The sequence below is a fragment of the Arvicola amphibius genome, chromosome 7, assembly GCF_903992535.2.
Source record: "Arvicola amphibius chromosome 7, mArvAmp1.2, whole genome shotgun sequence".
Taxonomy (NCBI): domain Eukaryota; kingdom Metazoa; phylum Chordata; class Mammalia; order Rodentia; family Cricetidae; genus Arvicola; species Arvicola amphibius.
Genome location: NC_052053.1, coordinates 50,118,346 through 50,144,806, shown reverse-complemented (window position 1 = coordinate 50,144,806; position 26,461 = coordinate 50,118,346). Strand labels below are relative to the sequence as shown.

At 50.4% G+C, this 26,461-nt stretch overlaps 1 protein-coding gene across 11 annotated transcripts in view; it reads right to left on the bottom strand.

The window, feature by feature from the left end:
• Positions 1-26,011, bottom strand: part of Prrc2b (proline rich coiled-coil 2B) — an 80,314-nt gene extending 54,303 nt beyond the window's left edge. For 10 of the 11 annotated variants that reach the window (XM_038336160.1, XM_038336165.1, XM_038336162.1 and 7 more), the window contains exon 1: positions 25,885-26,011. The gene's annotated coding sequence lies outside the window, so the exon portion shown is untranslated. Of the gene's footprint in view, positions 1-25,303; positions 25,377-25,884 lie in introns of those variants that run through there. The other variant, XM_038336161.1, reaches the window with a different exon arrangement.
• Positions 26,012-26,461: the final 450 nt, after the last annotated feature.

The window sequence follows — 26,461 nt, the reverse complement described above, 5'->3', positions numbered from 1 at the left end:
CCCACAGCTATGAGGAGGCCCTGGCACACCAGGATACTTGACTCAGTACAAGGAGTGTCACGCCCATTCACAGCCAAACCCACTTATCAACTTAGACAACACATGGCCAAAAACTTCCCGTGCTCACTGCCCAAGACCAGTGAGAACCTCAGCGCCGCGTCCTACCCAGGCTTAGCTTTACACCTCAGGAGCAATGAGCAGCCACGACCAGAAGGGGAGCTGACCCACAGGTGCCTTCTTGCCACATCCCTTTCTTTGTCGTTAGATCCCCCTCCTCTAAACCTTTATGGATGAGCCTGGTCTGCCCCAATAACAGCATCCTTCCCTCAGGATAGACCACAAGTCCTCTAAAAGAGGAACCTGGATTTAAGCCACTTCAGAGTAACCAGAACTTCACAGGACCTCAAGTATATGTTGACCCAAAATTCTCCATTAATGGGAAATGCATATCAAAACGACTGCTATGAGAGACCCTCTCACCCCAGTCACAATCACTAATTACGGAAAAGAAGAAAAAACACACAAGTGTTGGAGATGGTGCAGAGAAGCAGCAGCTGCTGCATGAGCTGCAGGCACCAAGTAAGAGTACAGATGGTCACCGCGCATAACTGGAGTGCTTGCAGTGCCACTCCCGAGTACAAGGCTGAGGGCAGTGCATGGCGGTCAGGCAGCCAACCAGGGTCTTGTGGACAGGGAAAGTTTACATGCACTATTATCTAGCCACAGAAAAAAATAAAACTGTCATTTGCAGCATTGTGGACAGAAGTGGAGGTCACTGTGTCAAGTGTGGAGATTCAGGTAACAAAGGACAAATTTCACATGTGGTGACTTACACATGGAGGCAAGATGGTGCTGGCCACCATGACTGACAACAGCCTGAGTTCTACTCCCAGAATCCTCAGGGGGAAAGAGCCAACCTCCACAATTTATCCTCTGAATCCCACATATTCCCCCACATGATGCATGTGTAAAATAATGTGCAAAATAAACACATAAAAATGTTTTAAAAGTTGGTTACACTGGGCGGTGGTGGTATATGCCTTTAATCCCAGCACTCATGAGGCAAAGACGGGGATCTCACCAAGTAAAGGGAAGTCTGGTCTACAGAGAGTTCCCGGACAGCCAAGGCTACACAGAGAAATCTGTCTCAAAAACAAAATAAACAAACATATAAAAGTTGATCTCAAAGAAACAGACAGAAAAGCGAGTGTCTACCAGAGTCTTGGAAGGAAGAGGGAGAAATAAACATAATAGTCTGGAGAGGAGCAGGACAGAAGATTTCAAACAGCAGGCAGAGGATATGCAGTGTTCCTACCCAAATAAACACCAGTCATGCGCTGCACACATATTGAGATGTCATACCACATTCCAGAACAAGACACTGCCTTGCCAAGCAAGGCTCACTGGTTACAATCACTGACCGCTCCTGCACAGGACCCAGGTTTGAATCCCAGCACCAGATCCAGGGAAATCCAACAGCCTTTTGTGGACTCCACGGGCACCAAGCACATACACAGTACACATGCAACATATAAGCAAAACACTCACACCTAAAAAGAAATCTTAAGGGCTGGAGAGATGGCTCAGAGGTTAAGAGCACTGACTGCTCTTCCAGAAGTCCTGAGTTCAATTCCCAGCAACCACATGATGGCTCACAACCATCTGTAATGAGATCTGGTGCCCTCTTCTGGTGTGTGGGCATACATGGAAGCAGAATGTTGTACACATAATAAATAAATAAATCTTAAAAAAAAAAAAACTAAAAAGTGGATTTCCTTATCAACTGACAGGATCTAGGTAGTAGACACATCTGTCAACTCAAACTGGTAATTGAAATAGAAGAGATGACTTGGGTAGAAGGCCAAACCCAGCCAGGTATCCATGATGCTGCTGGAATCCCCACAACACAGAGGCTGAAGCAGGAGACTGAGGCTTCAGGGTCTACCTGGTCGACCTCAAGATCCTGCTGCTACAGACAAAAACCCGGGTGACAGCCAGGTGGTTAAGAGTGCTCACTGTTCTTACAGATGACCCGGTTCAGGTCCCAGCACCTGCCTGGTGCCTTACAACCACCACCTCCTGGCCTCCAGGGGCACTTGCACACGTGCAACGCACACAAACACATGCGCGCGCACACATACACAGAAATAACTGGAACTATTATTTAAAAAAAAAAAAAACAGCATGTGACAGATGACTGACCTTGAACTCTTGGAATGGTCACGGGATGGGACCTGTACCCTACCTCATAGGGTCGCTTCCAAAATGAAACGTGGGCAAACAATAACCTATCTGGGTATACTCAGGCTAAAAATGGTAGATTTTTAGTTTTTCATAACGTTTGTTTGAAGAAAATGTAAATACCACCAGGTATGGCGCATGCCTTTAATCCCAGCACTCAGGAGGCAGAGATAGGTGGACATCTGTGAGTTCGAGGCCAGCTTGATCTACAAAGTGAGTTCCTGGAGAGCCAGGGATACTTAAACAGAGAAACTGTCTCAAAAAAAAAAAAAAAAAAAAAAAAGCAAAGAAATGTAACGCCAAGGGCAGAGTGGAGTAGACAGTGGTCACAGGACACTGTCCGGAAACAGCAAGATGGATTACAAACAGGGACTGTGTGCAGGTGTGCAGGTTAGTCCAGTGCTGTATGTCCCTCAACCAAGAGTCCTTGTGCCCAGAGCCTGGTGGCAGAGGGATCTGAAGTGAAGTGTGGCATGCAGCCTGCATGATGTGAGAAGCCCTGTGGGGTCGTGAAGAGTCCCACAACAGGAGCAGAGGCTCAGTCAGAGAGCTGGGAAGACAGAGGAAGGGACGGTGACAAGCAGGACACAGGCCTCCAAAGGACAGGAAGTGCATTCTGCCCTAGAGCCTCCAGCACAAGGCAGCCCTGCCGGCAGCCTGGCTTTAGCCCTGGAAGACTAAACATCAGAGCCAGAAGAGCAGAAATCTGTTTCAAACCACTCAGTATATATAGTAAGATATCACACAAACGGAAGCTGGTACACGCATGTGCTCATGCTACCATACACCCAACACAAGGCGAACCCTGGAACATAACAGAGACAAGCTAAACACAATTCCACCTCACAGTCAGCTCAGAGGGACGCGCCAATCTCTAGCCTTGATACAAGGACACACACACGCTAAAAGGCAACCACATTTCTGTGGTCCCTGACCACAACTGTCTCTGGTCACTGAGAATGACCAGTTTTAGCCTGTCCAGGCACCTCCTCCCCAGCCACACAGTGTGCAGGGCTAGACTTAGCACCATTAGCTTAAAAGTTATTCATTTATTTATTTAGCTGTTTTGTTTTTTTTTTTTTTTTTTTTTTTGTCAAGATAGGGTTTCTCTGTAGCTTTGAAGGCTGTCCTGGAACTCACGCTGTAGACCAGGCTGGCCTCGAACTCATGGAGATCCTCCTGTCTCTGCCTCCTGAGTCCTGGGATTAAAGGTGTGCGCCACCATTGCCTGGCATAATCTGGTGAATTCTTAATTAAAATCTGAGACTGCAGTGAGACCCTGTCTCCAAAATAAAAAAAAATTTTAAAAAAGAGGATAAGGGGGAAAAAACCAGAAACAAAAGGAACACTGGTAAAACGTGGATGAGGCCTTTGCAGTCGCTCTTATGTGAGTGTAGCTGACTTCACTCCAAAGCATTTGTTTATTTTTCCAGAGAGGGTTCTTTGTACAGCCCTGGCTGTCCTGGAAGTAGCTCTGTAGACCTGGCTGGCCTCAGACCCACAGATCCACTTGAGTGCTGGGATTAAAAGCAAACACCACCACCACCCAGTAAATACTTGTGTCAGAGCACAAGTTGCAGGACTCGGTTCTCACACCATGTGGAATCCAGGGACTGAACTCAGGTCTTCAGGCTTGACAGCAAGGGACTAGGCCCAGGGCAAAGAGGCAGGGACAACACACCCTCAGCATGCCTACCTGATAGTCAGCGCTTAAGCTAACTGTCACCCATCCCACCCGAGGAGTCCCAGACCAGAAGCCAGGCCCGCTCTTGAGAAGTTACAAGTATCTGGGAGGTCTGTCTCGAACTGTGTGTTCCCAGACAATTCAGCCACTCGAAAGCTCTGTGTATCTGCAGTATCCAGAGCGTGGGAAGGGAGGTACCTGGGCAAGCTCAACACAGGGAACACCAGGGCTGCACCAGCGCTGCACAGCAGAGTGGAGTGCAGTCCAGCTCGCTGAATTCTGCACCTGTTGGCCACTCCGTTGGTACCGCCAGACTTCAGTCACTTCACTGCTCAACAACTGGTCAAGAACACTCAAGTGCAGGCCAACTGTAGCCAAGTACAGCCATGTGACTCTTACTTTGTGTCAAAACCAGCCATCTCTTCCTACAGGAAGGGGAGGGAAGAGTTGCTATGGAAACGCCCCAGGGGAAGGGAAGGGCCTGGCACACATTCTGGCAACAATCCCAGGTGAAGACCACACAAGTGGCAGGTGGTCCGCCTGGCACACAGCACCAGAGGAATCCCCACTCGGAGTCAGGTTACACCTGGTTCTTCTATTTATCATCTACAGCCCCTGCTCAGAGCAGTCAAGGTCTTCCGGTCAGCTATTACCCACTGAACACAACTCCAGAAGGAAACTGTAGCCATTAGAATCCCCCCAAATTACTTATTTTCCCCCCAAAGCCTGTGGTATTTGGGTCCTGGCCCAGCCTGCACCCACCTGGCTCTCCTGCCTGCCAGCTGGTTTTCATGGCACAGGCCAGAAGCACTGGCTATGAGTGGGCTTTTAATCGGCCCATCTTCTCCTCATCCACACACCCTCCCCCAGCCTGCGGGCCAGGATGGCAGGAAGCAAGCCTGGGCAGGCACTGCCTGTCAATCAGGAAGCTGCTGAGGCCTGCTGGGCAGGTCAGGGCCCAGTGCCCCACAGCCTGACTCACACCTGGGTCTGTGGGACAGAACTGGCCCAGATCCTCCAGGTCCTGGCTGGGAGTGTGGCCCAGCCTGGCTCCCAGCCACAGCTGTCTGCTGCCGTCTGTTCTTTTGTGTAGGTGACAAGCTCTTTTTATCTCCAAACAAAATCTAATCTGGAACTTCAATACCACAGGGGAAACTGGAAGAAACTGCAGGTGCTTTGCCCAGCCTGTGACCCTCCTGTCCCACGACACCTACCTCAGGCACTTCTTAAGTGCCCAGATGCTCTGTGCAAAGAGAAAATGCTTTTAGCCAGATGAAGGGGGGAAAAAATCCTCATGAAGACAGCTATAAAGAAAGAACTAGTAAGGACAAGCCATTTAGAAATCTAAGTAAGTATGCACACTTTGGCACGTGATCTAAAGATAGCAGAGGCCCAGGCTGGGCAGGAACAAAAGCCAACAAAGACACTGACACCCAGGCCACGCCTCTCCAGACAGGGCCCGCCTGTCCAGCAGGTTTTGGCTGTCTGTCCTTCACAGGGTCTGGCTCCCCACACACTATTTCATCAAAAGCCATTTCCGGGTAACAGGCTTAATTTCACTCCGCATTTGGGTATAAGCCAGCGTCAGATGACCAGCCAGGCAATCTGGAATGGGCTACGGCTGGTGGGGAGAAGCGACAGCTGGGCACTCAGGCTGATCATGGCAGTCGTGGGCATTCCTGAGCACCGGGTGCCCCCCCCCCGGCACTCGTGTGCCCTGGACTTTATACAACACTCTTTTTAGAAGATACCCATGTCAGCCTGTTTGACAGAGAGCATTCATGTCCAGTTGTCAAGACAGAGAGATCTTGTCAAAGGTCAAAGGGTCAAGGGCATAGACACAAACAAGGCTGTGCCAGATGGATTCTGACAGCCGTCACCCCAGGTGCGGCACTGGCAGCCTGCAAGGTGACAGCACTGGATGAGGAACCCCCAAACAGAACTCTAATTCACACCCTGACTTCATAGCCAGGCTTTCCTCAGGGAAAGCCCATTCTTTTCACGGCCTCCCTGACGCTAGTACGTCTACAGCCTGCCTTCTCAGTCTTCACCCTCAGGACCCGAGAACAGCATGACCCACACTGAGGAAGGACCTCTGCCAGCTCAGAGCACAGTGGCCACCTGGAGAAGTCATACAGTGAGTGCAGCCAAGGCCACGGCTGAGAGGCACCCATAGAAAAAGGAGGAAGACGGGTACAGTATGGAAGGGGTGGGGAGCGGCCATCACCATACAAGACAGCAAAACCATGACCTGCCCAGAAAGAGCAGGTAAGCAAACAATCCAGGAAATACCTACAGGGACCAGGAACACAGTCATTAAGATTCCTCAGCAGGGTCAGCAGGCTGGTTAGGCATGGGGCATGGTCATGTGCTGGTCTGAATGAGAAATGTCCCATCGTTAAACAAAGCGGTGCCTGACTAAGGTACTTCTAGGATAGTGGTTCTCAACCTGTGGGTCGTGACCCTTTGTGGGGTCACACATCAGATATTTACATTACGATTCAAAAGAGTAGCAAAATTACAGCTACGAAATGGTCACAACACAAGAAGCTGTATTAAAGGGTTGCAGAAAAAAAAAAAAAAAAAAAAAAAGCCGGGTGGTTGTGGCACATGCCTGCAATTCCAGCACTCGGGAGGCAGAGGCAGGTGGATCTCTGAGTTTGAGGCCAGTCTGGTCTACAGGACGAGTTCCAAGAAAGCCAAGCCTTCACAGAGAAACCCTGTCTTGAACAAACAAAGATTCCATTGTTCATTTCAGACATTTCAATGCTCACAGGCCCTGGACCACTTGGTGCAGTGGAACACAGACATACTGAGCAGCCATCCGATATGCCAACAGCAGGAAGTCCCCTAACTTCTTATATATAAGGCCAGACAACAGGTAACATTCAGCTGCAACGTTGAACTGCTTGGCCCTGCCCAATGCATCACCATGGCATATAAGTATCACAAATAAAAATAACAAACACAGGGAGCAAAAGGTCCTCATTCACAAAAGCAGGGCTCTCTGGTGTACAGGTCAAACAGGGAAATGAAGATGAACCCCAGACATAAGGCTGGACAGATACAGCAGGATGGGCCAGTCTCCTTGTCTCCTTGTGTTGTCTCTAGGGCCTCACTCAGCAAGAGTGAGACCCCAGCATCCTATGGGCTCCTGGCATCAGAGGCTCTCCATACAGCATTAGAAAGGCAGGGCAGGAATATGGGAGGGAGAGAGAGAGAGAGAGAGAGAGAGAGAGAGAGAGAGAGAGAGAGAGAGAGAGCCCTCAGCAGCTGAGTGCACATTGCTCTTAAAAAGGACTGGAACTCAATTCCCAGCAGTCATAGCAGGCGGTTCACAACCACCTCTAGCTCCAGCTCTGGAGGAGCTAACCCGCTGCGGGCCTCTATAGGCACCTGTGCTCATGTGCAAACCCTCAAGACCCACACACAAACACACACAGACATACACTTAATTTAAAAAATAAAATTGGGAGCCCGGCAGTGGTGGTGCATCCTTTAATCTCAGCGCTCGGGAGGCAGAGGCGGGCAGATCAAAACAAACGTGAGGAAACAGGTCTATCTGGGGATTCTAATGAGCAAGGATTTATTACAGGATATCAGATACCACAGAGGACACCAAGCCCAAAGACGCACCAAAAACTAAAAAAAGAAAGGAAGCCTCTTCCCAGGCCCAATCCTTCTGCACTTAGTTCACAAGCCTTTTCCGCATGCCTGACCACACATAGATCTCCATTCCTGATCCTCAGGCCCCTTCCTCCACCAGGACCACAGTGTGGACAGCAGACAGCTCATGCTGAGAGCGGCCCACTCACCTTCCGGGCCATCGGCCAGCTCACTACACAACACAGTGCCTTAAACTTCTCCCCAGTCACATTTCTGAAACACAGTGTTTGCAACCTGCCTCCACTCCACACCAGATTCCTCATGGAATGAGAATAAGTAAAGGATGAAAGGGTCAGAGGATAGCTGAGTGAGCTGAGTGACAGAAGACCTGCCTAGCCAGCACAGGGCTGGATGCTGAGCATAGCAAACATGCGTGCACGCGCGCGCGCACACACACACACACACACACTTCTGTTTTAAGGAACAAATGAGCGGGTGTGGTTATCTACAAAGCCCAGCACTAAGGCTGAAGCAGGAGGATGTAGAGTTTCAGGCCAACCTTGAGCTACACGGAGCATAAAGACCACACATAAGCCAGGTCTCGCTCTCCGTGGGTTCTAGATGCACAGCAGAAGCCGAGACTGGTTTGTCTGGACTGCAGCACCCACCCTGCAGATTTCTCAGCAGCTCTCTCCAGACTCTTGTGTAGCCGAGGCCTCCATTTCCCCACCTTGGGTTTCCTGCCTGTGCTGGGTAGACTTGCTCCAACTACCCAGCCCTGTCCTCCATAACCAGGGACCTGACTCCACACTCGTGTACACCTTCAGAAATCATGAGACGCAGGTTGAGATCGCACAGCCCCTATGAGCCCTCGGAAGCCTGTGTGCTGTAATTCTCTGGCATCCCTTGAGATCAATGGTCCTCTGTGACTGCATCTTAAACACCATCAAACTGCCCCAGTTTCAAGGCTCCTACATTGGGGATATGGATAATAAGCATGGATGTTCACCGGCTCTGTTGGGTTTCTTTCCATAACATCGTTTTGTTTTGTTTTTTGCTAACAAATGAAACGCACACTTGATATAGCTTTAAATTTTTCATGCATGCATGTGGGTGTCCTTAGCACTCACATAAAAAGCCAAGCGTAGCTGTACATGCCTGTAATTCCAGGACCAGGAACTCACTAACAGGCCACCCTAACCCAAATGACTAGTTTCTCGTTCCATGAGACCCTGACTCAAGGCTCTAAGGCAGAGTGAAAGATTTTTTTTTTAGCCCTGTGCATAGCACAGGTGCCCACACAATTGTATGCATGCACCACACAAATATATAACAAACACTTAATCCCGGGAAGCCGCTCCCAGGCACAAGGCCTCATCTCTCACCTCCAGGCAACGTGGCCTGGATTCTCAGGAACTCCCATGATGTCAATGACCTGCTTCCAGTTACTACTCTAGGGTCTACTATGGTTTGGGTTCCCATTTCAAGGGTTCAATGAGCGCTGGCTGTAGTGCGCGGCAGAGTGCTTGCCCAGAACACACAAGACCCTAAATTCTATTCCCAGCACAGAAAGAAAAAAAAATTAAAAAAAAAATCCAAGGAACTGGGCAATGGTGGTGCATGCCTTTAATACTATCACTAAGGAGGAAGAGGCAGGTGGATCTCTGCAAGTTCAAGGCCAGCCTGGTCTACAGAGAGAGTTCCAGGACAGCCAAAACTGTTACACAGAGAAACCCTGCCTTGAAACACAAACACAAATAATTTCTGGAGAAGAAAACCATCATCCATGAAGCTCACAAAGCACTGCACCCAAGTTCTAAACAAATCTGCGCTGTGTGTGTGTGTGTGTGTGTGTGCACACGCGTGTGCATGCGGATGGGAAATTGGAGAAACACTCAGCGGCTGCCATCCGGCCAGCTGCAGCTGTCCCCGAGCGGCCCAGCTGTGACTGTTTACAACGAGAGCCTCTCTGTGGATGACATCACCCAGAGCAAGCTGGAGTTTGAGCAGCCAGGAATGAGGTTTGTGGGCCTCGGGCAGGAAGCAACTTTATCTAGCCGGTCCAGTCACTGCTTCCTCAGTTCAACCCAACCCAGCACAGAGGGTAGAACCCAGGAGTGCTCCCATGATCCCCCAGGAACAGCCTGGCTGCTTTGCTAACTCCCACCTCACGGAGGTAAAGTGGGGCCTCTGGCAGGGGACAAATCCCCCTGGCTTCCTTCTCCGCCAGAACACGGGCATGAGAGGAGCCAGGGACGTGGGGGCAGATGGTGACTTCAGAGTCGGTGGCCAGGTGACATGCCAACACCCCAAATGAACACAGAGCCTTGCTACAGAAGACCTGGACTGCTATGCCACCTAGGGCTCTCCCTAGAGGGGTGGTGCAGGCGGTATAAGGAGACTGTCACAATGACTTCCTTCTGGGACCAGAATGCTCAGCGGCAGGAGCTCTCACAGTCAGAGCCTCTAACGGAGGGGAAATGCAGAGGAAAATCAGAGAGACAGTTTCACAGAAACACTCCAATGTCTGTGTCATCTACACGTGTGCACACATCTACAGAACGGCCACTGGTCACATAGTCCTCTTCTGCGGGACTCCAAAAAGCACCATTCAGACCCCCAGGGGCGTTCTGCTCAAGGACCACACACACTTCTAGAACCCTCCAAACTGAGAATGAAAAGAACCTGAAACTGAGGGGCAATTCTGGCGGCAGCAGACTGACATGCTACACGGTGAGGGCTGCAGAGGGGACTGTCTTATTACTCTCAGAAGGAGCACCCCGGGGTGCCAGGAAGTGGTGACTAACTCTGAAAGGAAGAAGACCAAACAAGTGTGCCAGCCAGATTCCCTACTGGGTAAACAGGCTAAGAAAGGCCCAGGGGCTGGACAGAGTGAGCATAAAAAAAAAGCTAAGCAAGAGATGCCCGGAGGACCTACCACCTGTGTCCTCTCCCCATGTCCCAGCAAAATGATCGCCCTCTCCCTCTCTCTCAAGTGTGAAAGAAACCATAAAATTAAAAATTAAAAAAAAATTCGAGAAAAATCCCCAGAGTTAAGAATTCAGAGACGAATGAAGGGCACAGAAAGAACACACGACGCACATAAAATCCCAGATGTTAGGAGAAAGGTAAGAACTGTTTTCTCAGTCTGTCTCCACCCACTAGCCCCCTTAGAATGAAAGGAAGCAAGGAGTCCCAGCCTGGGACAGTTTCTGACTGGTGGGTGGGGGTGATGGGTTGGGGTGCTGGACTGAATGAGAAAGAAAATGAGCAGAGCGGCAGAGCCCACCTCCCTCTGAGCCCTGGCTGGGAGGCACTGACGTCACAATCCTGCAGCCTGGATTGCTCCAGCCCCCATGGCCCACCCTTGAACTCATCCTGCAGCAGCACTGGGGAGGTGACGAATCCAACAGTCAGCAGATGGGAGGAAAAACACCTTCCAGACTCATACACAAGGCCCATAGGTTCATCCACCCCCTCAGGTGCCCAGGGTGCCCTCTAGTCAAACACCAGCCAACATCACCAAGCCATTTCTGTCCAGCCCACCAATGACGAACTCAGTCCCTAGGTTTTAGTGACAAATCAGAGTGCTAAGTCCCTAAGGGCAGAAGCACTGGGCCAGAAGCACTGCGGCTGCTTCTGGACTTAACCTTTCTCAGGTGAAAAACATCTTCAACTGTCTAAGACAGTTGCTGCCTTTGGATGCCGGAGTCTCTGAAAATGACACACACATAGGATCTAGAAAATACGGCTCAAATGACAAAGACAGGCTCCAGGGTGACAGCCACAACACACCTGGCAAGACAGCAGTAGCGCTGCGGGGAAAGAGCCCAGCCAAGACCAGGACAGGGGCTCCAGGGTACAACACTACTGACTGCCAATGTCACTAGGTAGCAAAGCCTTGATGCCATCCCCATCTCCCAGCTGTAGGCGGCACTATGGGAGATGGCAGAACCTTTAAGAAGTGGGGCTTAACAGCTGGTCCTCAGATCAAATGAGCCACACCTGTAAGGAACTGTGGGGCCCTAGTCTCCCCATCCTTCTTAAGACAGGATCTCCACACAGCCCTGGCTGTCCTGGAACTCACTACGTAGACCAAGCTGGTCTCAAACGCAGAGATCTGCCTGCCTCTGCCTCCCACATTCCCAGTGGGATTAAAGGTGTGCACCACCACGCCCAGCTTTCCTCTCTCTTTTCACTCCCTGGTAAGTAATGAGTGGAGAGTCACACACTCCCAGCAACAGTGCTGGTTTGTCACAGGGTCATGGACAAGGTCATGGATTGGAAGTTGAAAAACTGCAGGCCAAAATAAGGCTTTCTCCTTGTTAAGTAACTCACCACAGGTATGTTACAGGCCAGCACACGGGCAGAGTAACTCACCACAGGTATGTTACAGTCCAGGAGACGGCCAGCACACGGGCAGAGTAACTCACCACAGGTATGTTACAGGCCAGCACACAGGCAGAGACAGATATCTGAAGGCGTGCCGTATGTTTCTAGACTCCTTCCCATCAGTTCGTCAGCCTGTCCCTTTTGCCTGCTTGTTAACACCCACATTACTGTCGCTTTGGTGAAATCTTCATACCTCAGCTACGTGCTTCAGGAATGCCCTGATTATTCTCGGCTTTTTGCATTTTCAAAGAAATTTGAGAAATCGCTTTGTCTATTTCCAAACAAATGTCAACAGGAAAAGAAAAGCCTGCTGGGACTGTCCCTGGAATTACATGAATCTAGAGATCAGTTTAGGCAGAAATTACACCCTTAAAGGACCCACAAGCTGGTCAGCATGCGAGGTCACGACAGCTCCCGCACTACCAGCACTGTGTTAACCAGGCCGTGACTGGAAATGCAACTGTACCACCACTACAGCCCTGCCTGTGACTGACACATGCACGCACACACACACAGATCCGAGACTGTAGAAGCCTCATGATCTAGAGCAGCTAAACGGAAATAGGCCAGATGCCCATCACTGCTACAGTGGGCAAGCACTGTATTCACAGAACCAATCCTATTCAGAAGTGAGAATAAATACAACTACATGGATGAAACCCACAAAGGTGGGGGACAATCCACATACAAAAAAATGTAACTGACATGAACCTAAATATGCAGAGCAATTTAAAGATAGAAGTCATAAGCACAAGAGAGAAAAAAATATACTTAAGTTTCCACAGCTTGGTACATAGAGCCCACTCAAAATGGTCCAAGAGAAAACAGCAGCGCACAAAGCAGAACACAGACATGTTCAGACAGAAGCCCTCGCAGGTTCGAAGGAAAGTCCCAAATTCAGAAAAGCAAATAAATCCCCAACCACAGAGCCTAAAATAACAAAATAGAAGCCAGGTATGATGTCCATGCCTATCTATGATCCTAGCACTAAGGAGGCTGAGGCAGCAGGATTGCTATTAGTTCCAGGCCAGTCTGGGCTACAAGAAAGACCTGTCTAAATAAATGAGGAAAAACAGAAGAATGCCTCAGCCAGGCGGTGGTGGCACACGCCTTTAGTCCCAGCACTGAGAGGCAGAAGCAGGCGGATCTCTGAGTCTGAGGCCAGCCTGGTCTACAGAGTTCCAGGATAGCCAGGGCTACACAGAAAAACCCTGTCTAGGAAAACAAAAATTTTTGCTCCCACCAGGGAGGCGGTCTGACTCGCGCCACTCCCAGGCTCACCAGCTGCAAGAGCCTTTATCTGCTGCCCTGGGAAACTATTTCTTAGATGACTAGAGAATATCATCAGGGATGGACGCCTGCTGTAGGATAATTTTGTAACTCTCTACATCTACAGAATAAAAGTTGAAGCCAGGACTGGGGTGTGGCTCAGGGGTAGATTGCTCACCTAACATGCAGGATAACAGACCTAAGTTCAAACCTGAGAGCGAAAAAAAAAAATTTTTTTTTGTGGTTTTGAAAAAAATTTTTTTCCAGACAGCTACAGTGATGATATGCACATTGATCTCAGCACTCAGACAGGCAATTTCTGTGAGTTCCTGGTCAGGCTGGTCTACAGAGCAAGTTCCAGACCAGCCAGGGACACACATTGAGACCGTGTCTCAGAAGACATGATTTTTATTAAGCTTTATCTACTTATTATTTTTGGTGTGTGTGGGTGTGTGTGTGCGCGCGCGCACGCACGCACGCATGCATGCATGTATACCAAAGGACAAATAGTGGGAATGGGCTCTCTTCCACCCACAGCCGGGCTCCTGGACAGCATCCACACCTTACACACTTGGGTCAGTACTTGTTCACCACCTGACAATCTTACGAACCACAATTTTATTTATTTGTTTGTTTGTTTATTGGTTTTTTGGGGAATGGGTTGTCTGTGCAGGCCTGGCCATCCTGCAATTTGCCCTGTAGACCAGGCTGGTCTCAAACTCAGAGATCCATCTACCTCTGCCTCCATCCTGGGTGCTGGGATTTAAAGTTAATGGTAGGGACCACCACCGCCCGCCCAGCAATGAACCACACTTTAAACTTGTGCTCACAGTACTGAAGAAGGCAGGAGAGGGTGGGGAATGGCACTAAGAATTCTGGGGGTGATGCAAAGCTCAGTCCACTCAAAACAAAGCAAAAGCATCGCGGACTGCTGCACTGCTGGAAGAGGCAGAAGCTGGCAAGGGTGACTGCCACGAGATGCCCCAAGGTGTCGGATGTAGAGGCACACACCTATAATCTCAGCACTGCAGAGGCGGACCCAAGAAATGCTTTGAGTTTGAATCCAGCCAGGGTTCTACAGAAAGAAAGAAAGAAAGAAAGAAAGAAAGAAAGAAAGAAAGAAAGAAAGAAAGAAAGAAAGAAAGAAAGAAAGAAAGAAAGAAATCCCTAAGGAGACTCCTCAGCATGCAGGTTCTGAGCTCCATCTACCTTGAGTGAGGCCCCACCTACCAGGCTGGCTGAACACTTCTGATGCACAAGGCAACTCAAAGGGCTGTGGAGGTGGCTGTCCTAAGAGCCAAGGTGGCAGTGCCCAAACAGCCCCCACAAGGTCTTCCTTCTCTTAAAAGAATGGTAAAATTCTGAAGGTGGGGATGGGGAAAAGGGCTGAATTAGTCTCATTGATCCCCAAAGGGTTATATAGGGAATCCACACAGTGGGCTCCCCAACAGACAAGACCAGGTCAGAAGGAAAAAAGATGGAGAAAACTCACTATAAGGGCCAGCCATTCCCCAAGGGTGTAGTGAGGGGCTGCTGGCTGCGTGCGTTCCTGCCACCCAGCTCCCGGCCGCCTGGCTCCCGCACAGCTAGCTTAAAACCTGAAATAATTACATGGAAACTGTATTTTTTTAAACACTGCCTGGCCCATTAGTTCCAGCCTCTTACTCACATCTTGACTAACCCATATCTAATAATCTGTGTAACACCACGAGTGGTGTCTTACCAGAAAAGATTCAGCACGTCTGTCCTGGTGGCGGGCTCCATCGCATCTCTCTCCCTGAGGAGAGGCATGGCAGTCTGGCTCAGAGAGGAGAGGTGAGGCACGGCAGTCTGCCTCACCTAGGAGCGGTGTGGCAATTGTCTGAGCAATCTACCTCACTTCCTTTTTCCTGTTCTGTCTACTCCACCTACCTAAATCTTGCCCTATCAAAAAGCCAAGGCAGTTTGTTTATTAGCCAATGGGAATCCTCCATCACAGGGTTCTGATGGGTCCAGCAAACTATGAGCCCTGATATACCTGATCCTACTTATTCACATAGAATATTGCAGCCAAGGATGGAGAGGTGGCTCAGCAGGTAAGAGCAGGTGCTGCTCTTGCAGAGGACCAGGTCTGAGTCTCAGCACCCACAAGGCTGTAACACCAGTCCCAGAACAATCCAAAACCACCTTCTGGCTTCCTTGGGTTCTGCATGCACGTGATACACAGGCTTAAATGCAGGCAAGAAACATACACAAAAACAAAAATAAACAGCTGGGTGGTGGTGGCACACGCCTTTAATCCCAGCCCTCAGAGAGGCAGAGGTGGCAGATCTGAGTTCAAGGCCAGACTGGTCTATGGAGCAAGTTCTAGGACTTGTTACACACTGAGAAACCCTGTCTTGAAAAATAACCAATAAATAAATAAGTCTTTAAAAGGAAATATTATGCCAGGTGGTGATGGCATATGCCTTTAATCCCAGCACTTGGAAGGAAGAGGCAGGTGGACCTCTGTGTGTTCAAGGCCAGACTGGTCTACGGAGCAAGTTCTAGGACTTGTTACACACTGAGAAACCCTGGCTCAAAAAACAAAACAAAAAACACCACACAGCCAGGTTTAGTGACACACGCCTTTAATCCCAGCACTGGGGAGGCAAAGGCACATTTCTGAGTTCAAGGCCAGCCTGGTCTACAGAGTTTCAGAACAGCCAGGGCTACAAAGAGAAACCCTGTCTTGGAAGAGGGAAAAAGAAATATCACATGGTTTGCTCATACACATTTATCCCACAAACAACTCCCGATCACAGCTGCCTGAACCAAAAAATCTTATCCTAACCAGCCCACCCTGGAGACTCGGCCCACCCTGTTCCATTCCCTGGGCCTTGAATGTCAACAACGAATAAATGGTGAGCTCTGAGGTCTCAGGCGTGCAGAGCTCTTTAGCTAATTAAATCTCTACTTTGTTCCCAGTCAGCTTCTCCAGCCCAGCACCATGATTCACCCAGGATGCAGAGAAGCACAGCGGCCTCTTCCCCAGGGAGCCACGTCTGACAGGCATTTTGCATGCAGGCAGGAGCATGCCAGGTGTCACAGGCACAGAACAGCCTGTTGGGGGCTGTTTTCAGGACAGGACTCCTCTGGATGTGGAGGACCAGCAGGCAGGAAGCAATGACTTTCACTTTCTACTTCCCATGTTGTACAAGTGCTTAGAGTTTTTTCACAAGCCTGGATGTTCACTGATGCCTGTTTTGGGGTCATCTGTGTTTTGAAGTACAAAATGCAGAACCCACGCCATAACACCGCTGGGTGGCCCGGTTTCCCACCCTGTGCCAGTGCAGTCACTCTGCACCAATGCAGTGCCACAGCTGGGGAAATGAGGCAGCTGCATCCTCCAGCAACAGAGAAACTGAGTCTCCCAGAACAGGCCCTGTGTCCACAGCCACTGCAGGTGGGCGAGAAGGCTACAAGAAGGACCGTGGCTGGCTAGCTGCTGAGCCCCAGTACAGCCAGAGCCGGAAGGGGTGTGGGGGGAGGCTCAGACCGCCTTCACTTTCTCTCCAAGAGAAAAAGACCCCACACCAAGAGGCCAGCCAGTGGTCAAACACCCTTACTGGCTGGAAAAGACAATGACAGTGGAATCTTGGAGATATGAGTGGCAGTAAGAGCCCAGGGCACCTGCTTCCCAGGAAGGCAAATGTTGGTTAAGGGGTCTGAGCCCTGGAGCAAAAGGTGCGGGGTGGCTGTTGGATCCGGGTCTATGCACAATTAGAAGCCTCAGCATCTAGTAAACAGATGAGTCCCAAGTGTGCAGCCTGCCTACTCCAAACCCCTGGGCCCTCCTTGAGTGCTGAGTTCAGGGCCATTAATAGCTCTGTTTATTGAGAGTCGCTTGCCTCGTGCCAGGTGCCTTATAAACACCTAGGTACGTGAGTGACCTTCCACATCCTCTCCTCCAGTCTGGACGGAAGGAGTTGCTGCAGCATTCTAGAGCAAGCAGAGCAAAGCAAAAAGATTAAACAGCCAGGCGCAGGCCATCGGCTTAAAGTATTCTGGGCTTGAGAGTAGTGGACCCCAAAGTAGATCTTGCACCCACCACAGAGGGCACAGGCGGGGTGTGGGCCATGCCTCTCCTCCAGTAAACGCCTGGTTTTGAGTTCACAGAAGCAGCAGCAGAGAGATGACAGCACTGACATCTGAAAGGCCTCCTCTGGGCACGCTGCAGCTTAACCCGCCCCCCACTGCCCCAGACCTTACCAGATCTGCCTCCGACACTCTAAGCTTTGGGTCTGGTAAAGTCACAACCATGTCAAGAGCGTCCTCGGTTTCCTAATGAATCAAAGGCCAACCTAAGAAACACGAGACCCTGTCTCAAAAAAATAAAATACAGAGGCTCAGGTAAAGGCACTTCCTGTCAAACTGACAACTCCAATTTAATCAGGGACCTACACGGTAGAAGAGAACCAGCTCCCATAGGTTGTCTTCTAACCTCCACACGTGCAGTGACATCCGTGTGCACACACACGCACACACACACACATAATTTGTTTTGTTTTTCCAGACAAGGTTTCTCTGTGTAGCCCTGGCTACCCTCAAACTCACAGATCTGCCTGCCTCTGCCTCCAGGATTATCTTTGTCCTTAGGCCCCACTGTGCCCTCTCCCAGCCACACAGGGGTCCTCACCTGACCGACCACCAGAGCAGCTCCTGCCGCAGCCCTGCACAACAGACTCCCATCCACAATTCAGTTCTGAGCAACAGACCAGCAGCTCGCAGCCTCTGGCCCTACTACCCCGACTCCAAAGGCCTTTGCGCTGAGATCCACCACCTCACGCCTACTAGATACCAACAGAAACGGTCACGCAAAGGGCAAAGTAGGGTTCTTAACAAGATGCTGCTGCTCAGGTAGCAACCAACACGCTCACAGGCTATTTAACATACACACCACGCTTTTGAAGAGGAAGCTGTCCTCCGACCGTGCACCATGGCACATTCCCTCATGTATGCATATGCTTGCACACACTGAGACACAATTTTTGAGACGGGATCTCACTATGTAGTCATGGCTGGCCTGGAACTCACAGAGTTCCACCTGCCTCTACTTCCCCAGTGCCGGTGTTAAAGGTGTGCACAACCATACTCGGCTATGAACCAAATTGGCCTTGAATGGTGTGTACTGGCTAGTTTTGTGTGACAACTTGAACCAAGCCAGAGTCATCAGGGGAAGAAGTCTCAGCTGAGGATATGCCTCCTTGAGATCCAGCTGTAAGACATTTTCGTCCATGGTGGGTGGGCCACCCCTGGGCTGGTTGTCCCCAGTTCTTTTAAGTTGCAGACTGAGCAAGCCAAGGAGAGCAAAGTCAGTAAGCAGCATCCCTCCATGGCCTCTGTACCAACTCCTGCCTCCAGGATCCTGCCCCGTTTGAGTTCCTGTCCTGACTTCCTTCAATGACAGCAATGTTGAAGTGTAAGCCAAATAAACCCTCCCCAACTTGCCTTTTGGTCACAGTGTTTCAAGGCAACAAGAAAACTCTAAGACAACTGGCAATCCTCCTGCCTCCACTTCCCAAGTACCAAGGTTACAGCGAGTTCTGCCATCTTAGTTCTGCTTTTATTACTTTTGATAAATTGGTTTCTTAAAAAAAAAAAATAATAAAGGCATGAGCCACCACACCCAGCTTAATCTATGTATGTATTTACAGGTGTGGTGGCATATGAGCCTTTAATCTCTGCACTCGGAGTAGAGGCAGGTGGACCTCTGTGCAGTCAAAGTAGCCTGGTCTACACAAGCAGTTGCCCAGGACAACCAGTGAGACCTCTTTTTAAAATAAATAAGCCTTCTGGGAATATCTGGGCCATGGGATTGAGTTATTTTTGTTTGTTTTTTTATATATACTTGTTCATTTTTTAAAAACTTAGTAAGGGCAGGGCGGTGGTGGTGCACACCTTTAATCCCAGCACTCGGGGGGCAGAGGCAAACAGATCTATGTGAGTTCGAGGCCAGACTGGTCTGCAGGAGCTAGTTCCAGGACAGGCACCAAAGCTACAGAGAAACCTTGTCTTTAAAAAAAAACAAAAAAACAAAAAAACCCAGGACCTGGTGTGAGCTCACCCACATCTCTGCACCCCCCTCCCCATTTGTTTTCTAAGTCTTTTCCCAAGCCCATAAACAGTGCAAACTGTAAACAGTGTGCAGTTCTCTGCACTCACTCACTTTCCCTTCTTTTGTTTAAACTAGTATTGCACACACAATATTTTGTAATTAATTTATCAGGAAAACAAACACCAGAAAATGTCATATTTTGTCTCAAAACACTCCTGCTCTCCCTAGTGACTTCTAAACACTGAGCCCATTCAGGTCACCCAGGCAGGAGGGACCCGGTCCCTCCCAGACAGGCCTGTATTTTCTGTCCTTGTGGGAACAGAGCTGTTCTCTAAGCTCTGGACTGTCTGTAAACACTGTCTGGCCTCGAACTCACATAGATCTGTTTGCCTCTGCCCCCCGAGTGCTGGGATTAAAGGTGTGCACCACCACCGCCCTGCCCAAAAAGCTCCGTGGAACACAAAGAGACCTGGGTAAGGGCCCTGGCCACAGACCCCTTCTCCTATCCAATCATCAGTACAAAGCCACAACCCAAGGCGTGCTGGGAGGTGGAGCACTTACAGAATGTCCATATTCAAAGGGCCTCAGTACCCTGAAAAGCATGAGCTCTCTCCTGGGATCTGCAGTTTCTGATCACTACTTCCAAGTGGGTGCTTATTTCAATTCTGCCAAACTGCAGACCACCACCCCTACTTTCCCAGGCTGACCTGAGCCTGACTCTGGTGGCCTCTCGTGAGACCCTCTCACACAATTCTCTAGCTCATGGCACTACAGGTGACAACAGAGAATGCATTTACACAGGAAACAACAGCACACACGGGGGAGGGATCCGCGGATTGAAAACAGCTATGCTTACTAGCTGTGCGCTACAGAGAAACAGATGAAGAAAAATTTAGTACATATGCATGCAGAAAAGTGTGAGGGGAAGGGTGTGTGTGTGTGTGTGTGTGTGTGTGTGTGTGTGTGTGTGTGTGGTGGCCAAGAGGACGACTCTGGAGGCTTGATTCTCTCCTTCTAGTTTTACCTGGATTCGAACTCAGGTCCTCAGGCTTGAACTGTCATCTGGTCATCCTATTGGTTTTTTTTTGTTTTGTTTTTGTTTGTTTTAAAGATTTATTTATTTATTATGTATACAACATTCTGCCTCAATGTATGCCCGCACGCCAGATCTCAGTACAGATGGTTGTGAGCCACCATGAGGTTGCTGGGAATTGAACTCAGGACCTTTGGAAGAGCAGCCAGTGCTCTTAACCTCTGAGCCATCGCTCCAGTCCCCCTATTGTTTGTTTTTTAAGGCAGGGTCTGGCTCTGCAGCCCAGACTACAATGAAATTCCTGATCCTCCTGTCTCAGCCTCAGAAAGCTCTGAAACACTACAACATGGAATGAGCCTTGCGAGCATGCTAATAAAGTAGGCCAGGAATAGAATGAACTGTGGGTTATCCTGTTTATACAAGGTGCCCAGAATGGCCAAACTCAGAAACAAAGCAGGCTGGCGGCTGGCTGACGATGCAGGGAGGAAGTGTCAATGGACGGCCTTTTGGTTCAGGATAACGGGCCTGGAGATGGCTGGTAGTGAGTGAGTATCCCTGTCACCAGACCTCATGCCACTGACCTGGACACTCACAAACAATGAATTTTTAGCACAATAAAAATTGCTTAGGGGCTGAGAAGGTTGTGTGTAAAGTGCCTGCTGCACAAGCATGCACACATCCATGCACATACGCATACACTGTACCCACACACACACAAAATAAAAATTATTTTAAAACTTTGTTTACAATTGTTAAAAGTGAGATAAGAAAAAACAGAACCAAGATGGTAGCGCGCACTGTAATCTCGGTACCTGGGAAGAGGAGGCAGGCAGGTTGCCAAGTCGAGGCCCTCTGGGGCTGCACAGCCAAGCGCGGTGGCCAGTACCTTTAATCACCAGCACTCAGGCAGTGGAAAAGGCAAATCTCTGTGAGATTTGGGGAATTCTGTTGTTTGTTTTGGTTTGGGTTTTTTTTGTATTTTCAAGACAGGGTTTCTTCTCTGTGTAACCCTGGCTATCCTGGAAATCGCTTTGTAGACCAGGCTGGCCATGTTCTCCAAGAGATCTGCCTGTCTTTGCTGGGATTAAAGGCTTATACCACCATGCCTAGTTCTGTGAGTTTGAAGCCAGCCAGGACTACACTGCTTATTCCAGGCCTCATAAGAGTGCCTACAAAGAGAGACTCTCTGGAACAGAAACCACTACCCACCCTGGGGAGGCGGTGGCTCACAACTTCAATCTGAACATACCAAAAAAAGAAAGTAATGACAGGTTGGGGCGGTCCCCAAAGTCTCTTGGGAGGGGCTTCCTGCCATACCGCCAGAACAATTGGAGGTTTGAGACAAGTGCCCTGTCTACACTCAATCCAGTCTGTGATGAAGCCCTTGAACCAGGGACTGGAGAGATGGGGAAGCATTAAGATCAGTTATTTTCTTGCGAGACTCGAATTTGGCTCCCAGCCCCCACGTCAGGCTGCTAGCAATCACCTGTAATTCCAGCTCCAGGGCACCCAACACCCTTTTCTGAACTCTCCGAGCACAGCAGTCCTGTACACAAACCCACATAAACATAATTAAAAATAATAAAAATAAACCTTAAAAAATAAAATGTCCCTGATCCAGATAGAGCCACTCATAACCTGGTGGTTCAAGACAGAAGAGGAAGGTCGGACTAAAAACTCCAGAAGAAAACCAGAACAGTCCTCACACCCTTTGACCTCAGAAATCCCACTGTGGGAGTGATAGCCAGAGATAAGAACAGAGAGGAATGTCTAACAAATTGCAAGATTAAATAAATCACGGCAGATGCATGAAATACAACACTCAAAGGAAGAACCAAGCTGTAGCTTTGCACAGTGTATGTGGAAATGTTCTGGGTGCAAGGATGCCAACATATTCCTGTTCGTTCTCCAGTCTAGGGGCGAGGAGAGATGGTTTGCACCCCTATTTCCTCATTGATCCTCGGTGTTTTCTAATTTTCTCACTCAGGAATTTCACTTTAATCGTAGGGTTTGGAAACATTATCTTAAAGGGTCTTACACAATGGCAGGGAAAGAAGTGACCGCGGAGTATCTAATGCAGGATGGGAGAACTGAAAACCAACTCGGCTTCTCCCAACACCTCAGCTTCTCCTGCACCACAGAGAAAGGGGGCAATGGTCTGAAAGGAGGGATAAAGGACCAAGGCTGGCTGCAGAGAGGCACAGAGGCAAACACTTCAGACAATAGGTACACAATTGAGGTGGACTTCACCCTGCGTGGCCAGCCACCTCCACTGCATGAGAAGCCAGCATTGCTGCAGCACTGAAGCTCTGGGAATCACGTTTCTCAGATAACACAGGATTTAAAAAAAAAAAAAGTGCAGTTGAGAACAAAGCTCAAGCAAGGCTTCCGACTCCAGTCACCAAGGCAAACACCCTCCTGGCACACAGATTTCCCACGGGCCTGCTGGTACAAACAGTGGCATCACCTGTGGTGAGACCCAGGTTTGCCAACTCCCAGGTGAGGAGGCAAAGGGGGCCCTGTGAGACCTAAAGGCTCATCGTAAACAACATTCCTGCTCCGGAAAGCTAACCTTTCTCCATGGCTTCCAGCACCACACAACACAGGCCATGTGTGGCCCCATCCAAATGATCCCCAGTCTAGCAAACCCAAATAATAAAACCCTAATAAACACTGAGGCGCGAGAGATGGCTCCATGGGAAGGGTGACCAACACCAACAACGACAACCTGACTTTGAATCTAAGGAGAGAAACCAACTCCCACAGGTTGCCTTAGGACCACCACTAGGATACATGGGACACGAACAGACACACACAATAAATACAATTGACTATGATTCGAAAAAAAAAATGGCCTTAGACTTACTAAGTCCTTCCATTGCATACAATATTCATTTCAAAACCGAAAGTAACAAGCTCACATTACAAAACCCAACAGCGTCTGCTGGCCATTTTCTTCCTTCCTTTTCTAAGAGAAAAATGTTTTAAGGTCTGCTTTGGGCAGGCCCTATTAATACCTGCTAGCCTGTAACACAATCCGGACATGTGACAGCACAGCAGCCTCGGTATGCAATTCAGAAGGACGTGCACTGGTCCTCCCAGCCTATTCCGGTTTAAAATAGAAACAAACACCAAAATGCTCAATCTTAAATGGTAGAACGAACAATGGGAGAGGTAACCAACCCACAGCCATTGGCAACGTGAGTTGGTACTTTGTGAAAGGAAAGAGGGGAGGTAAAGCTTAAAGTATAATAAAATAATCTTTCAGAGAAAAGGTGGTGTGTGTGTGTGTGTGTGTGTGTGTGTGTGTGTGTCAAACTGGATGGAGGACGGTTAAGAGGCCAAACAAAAATCCCTCAGCAAAGCCCAAGGCTCAGGAGCCAGTTCTGACCGGCCATTCCAGAAACTCCACTTTCCAAGGCTTGACTGTAAATGCCCTGGGATTTCCCCTCACCCATTCCAAGCCAGTGAAGAGTGCCGAGGACTACGGCAGGCCCCACCAGGGTGCCGGCACAAGCAGCACAATGAATTCAAGCTCCCCAGGAATTCAAGTCTTGGAGGCAGGGACAGCAGACTCTGTCTTCCCTGACACAGAAGGCTAGGACCAGACCGGTGAAGGAGGCCAAACACAGACCAGCCGAAAGGCAGGGGAATAAAGGGCCTGGAGGGGGCATGGAAGTTCCTTAAACAAGATGATTAAGCCAAACCAAGTGAGACAATCCCCCACCCCCTCCCGGATGCAAGTCACTGTTTATCCAAAGGGGACCAACGAGTTACTCAGGGCTAGTCTAGGAGGCAAGCTAGGCCTCAGTCACCACACACAGTGAGACAAATACTGGTTCCCTCCCACCCTCCGTGTATTATCCTCCGTCCTTCCATGGTCTCCCAGCGGCCTCGGGATCTGGCTGAGCCCACTGCTTTTAGGCACGAGGGTAGTAAAGAGACTATCAAAACGGTCACCATCCCAGAAGACACAACAGAAGGACAAAAGCAAGAAATTAAACGGGACCAACACAACCAAGGAACCACAAGAACATGCACGCGTACCACCTTCCCACAGATGGAGACGCTCTGCTGTCGAACCTTACCTGCGGCTCCCACGAGATGCACGAGCAGCCGTAATTATTCCCATTTTATAGATGCAAGAGCTGGGGCTCAGAGACTGAAGTAACTCAAGGGTATCTGAACAGGGCTCCAAAGGCTCACTTGCCTGAACAAGCTGAAGGCTCCCAAACAATTACTTGCCTATCCCCAAGGAGGGCAGTTACCTTCCCAGGGTTCCAGCCCACTGAAACCCAGCCACCACCAGAAAGGCCCTGCACTAGAGAGGCAGCAGGTTCTTGTGGGCTACACATGCCTTCCCAAGCTCATTCCCCACAGAGGCCCACACTGACCAAGCACCTAAACAACGTGGGTATTTTGTTAGATTTTCACGATGTGGCTAGGCTGACCTGGAACTCCTACACCACACAATGTTTTGCATCCCTTCTCCAATGTCGCCACTCCAAAGTCAGCACCTGTGGCACGCTCCGGCATGGATGACACCACAAGTGGCCAACCTTCTATCCTAGGTTCACAACACCGGAACCATAGAGCACCGACCGCATGCCAAGTCATGTCTCCCTGCCAACGAAGGCTGAGGAGTCCCTAGGTTTGGAGGTGGTGGCAGCAGGTATCCCATTCTACAGCCCGTACCCCTCAGGTCCCACCCTGCAACACGACGGTGCAAGCATTACGATACAATACGAGCCCCTGCAGTTGTACTGCCACGAAAAGACGACAAGGCTTCAAACGGACAGACTGAAAGCCCAAAGGAGATGTATAAAATAGACAACACACCGAAAATACATGCTAACCTTTCCAGGAAAGAAAACCGTAGGTAAATTTTAACTGTCATGCAAAAGACAGGCGTTTATAAAGGCTTCTCCCAGGCAACCATTTAGCAAATGACACACTCCGGAGAGCATCGGCGCCCCCCTTCTCCCACTTCCTTCAAGCTCACCATTGCCTGGAGGGGCGGGGGGACACCTATTCTTGCCTAACAGTGGGTTTCGTCTCCCCACGATATTTACAAAGAAAGGAAAGCAGCGTCCACTTTTGTGCAAGCAGAACCTCTCCAAAGAGGCCCACCACCTCAACAGGGCTACGTTTCTCTCTTAAAAGGTAGGCGAAGAAAAAACAAAACAAAAAAAATCATCAATCTAGCAGGCCCCGAGCAGCGACATCCTGTTTATTAGCAAAGATTTTTAGCTGCGGCTTCGGGTGCCCTGAAAACACCACCCCACTTCCCGCAGCCGAACCCACACGAGCCGAGGCGGCGCTCGGCCTGCGGTTCCGGGCGGCCTCGGGGTCCCGCGTCCCCCGCCTCGGCCTACGAGGCAGCTGTCCCCGGGTGCAGGAGAGCCCTCCGCGGACCCCGACCGCGATCCGATCCCGGCCCCGCCCGGCCCGCCGTCCTCCCGCCCTGGCCGCGGACACACAACAATGGCGAGCTGCAGAGCGCCGACCAGGCCGCAGCCTCGAGCCCGCCGCAGCGCACGGCAGTGGAGACAAAGCGCAGCCCCGGCCCCGGCCCCGGCCCACCTGGTCTGCGTCCGCGAGCGACGGGCCCGGGCGATGGCGGTCGGGCGGCGGCCGGGCGCGGGGGCGGCGGATGGCGGCGGATTGCGCGGCGGCGGCGCGGGGCTCGGCGCTCTGCGCTCCTGCCTCCTCCTCCTCCTCCCGCTCCTCGGCGCTCGCTGGAGCCTCGGCGCTGTGGCTCGCCGCCGCCTCCCGCCCGCGCTCGGCTCCCCGCCCCCCGCCGCCGCCGCCCCCGCCTCCGCGCCGCCCCCGCCCGCCGTCCTCACAGTGGCCCGCGCAGCGCCCCCTGCCGCGCTGCCCCTGTCCCGGGAGGGAGGGCGGGAGAAAAGGTGCGGGGAGCGGGCTGGGCCGCCGCGGTGCAAAGGGGCTGCGGAAGAGAGGGACCTCAATGGAGAGGAAGCTAGCTCGGCTGGAGCGGGGACGCGGTGGGGAGGGACCTCGACCGAGAAGAAGGGGCTTAGGTGGAAAGGAGGCCTAGGTGGAGAAGGTGCCTAAATGGAGGGAGACCTTGGTGGAGACGAGACCTAGGTGCAGGATCTTGAGGGAAAGGGGCCTAGGTGGAAAGGGACTTGGAGAGAGA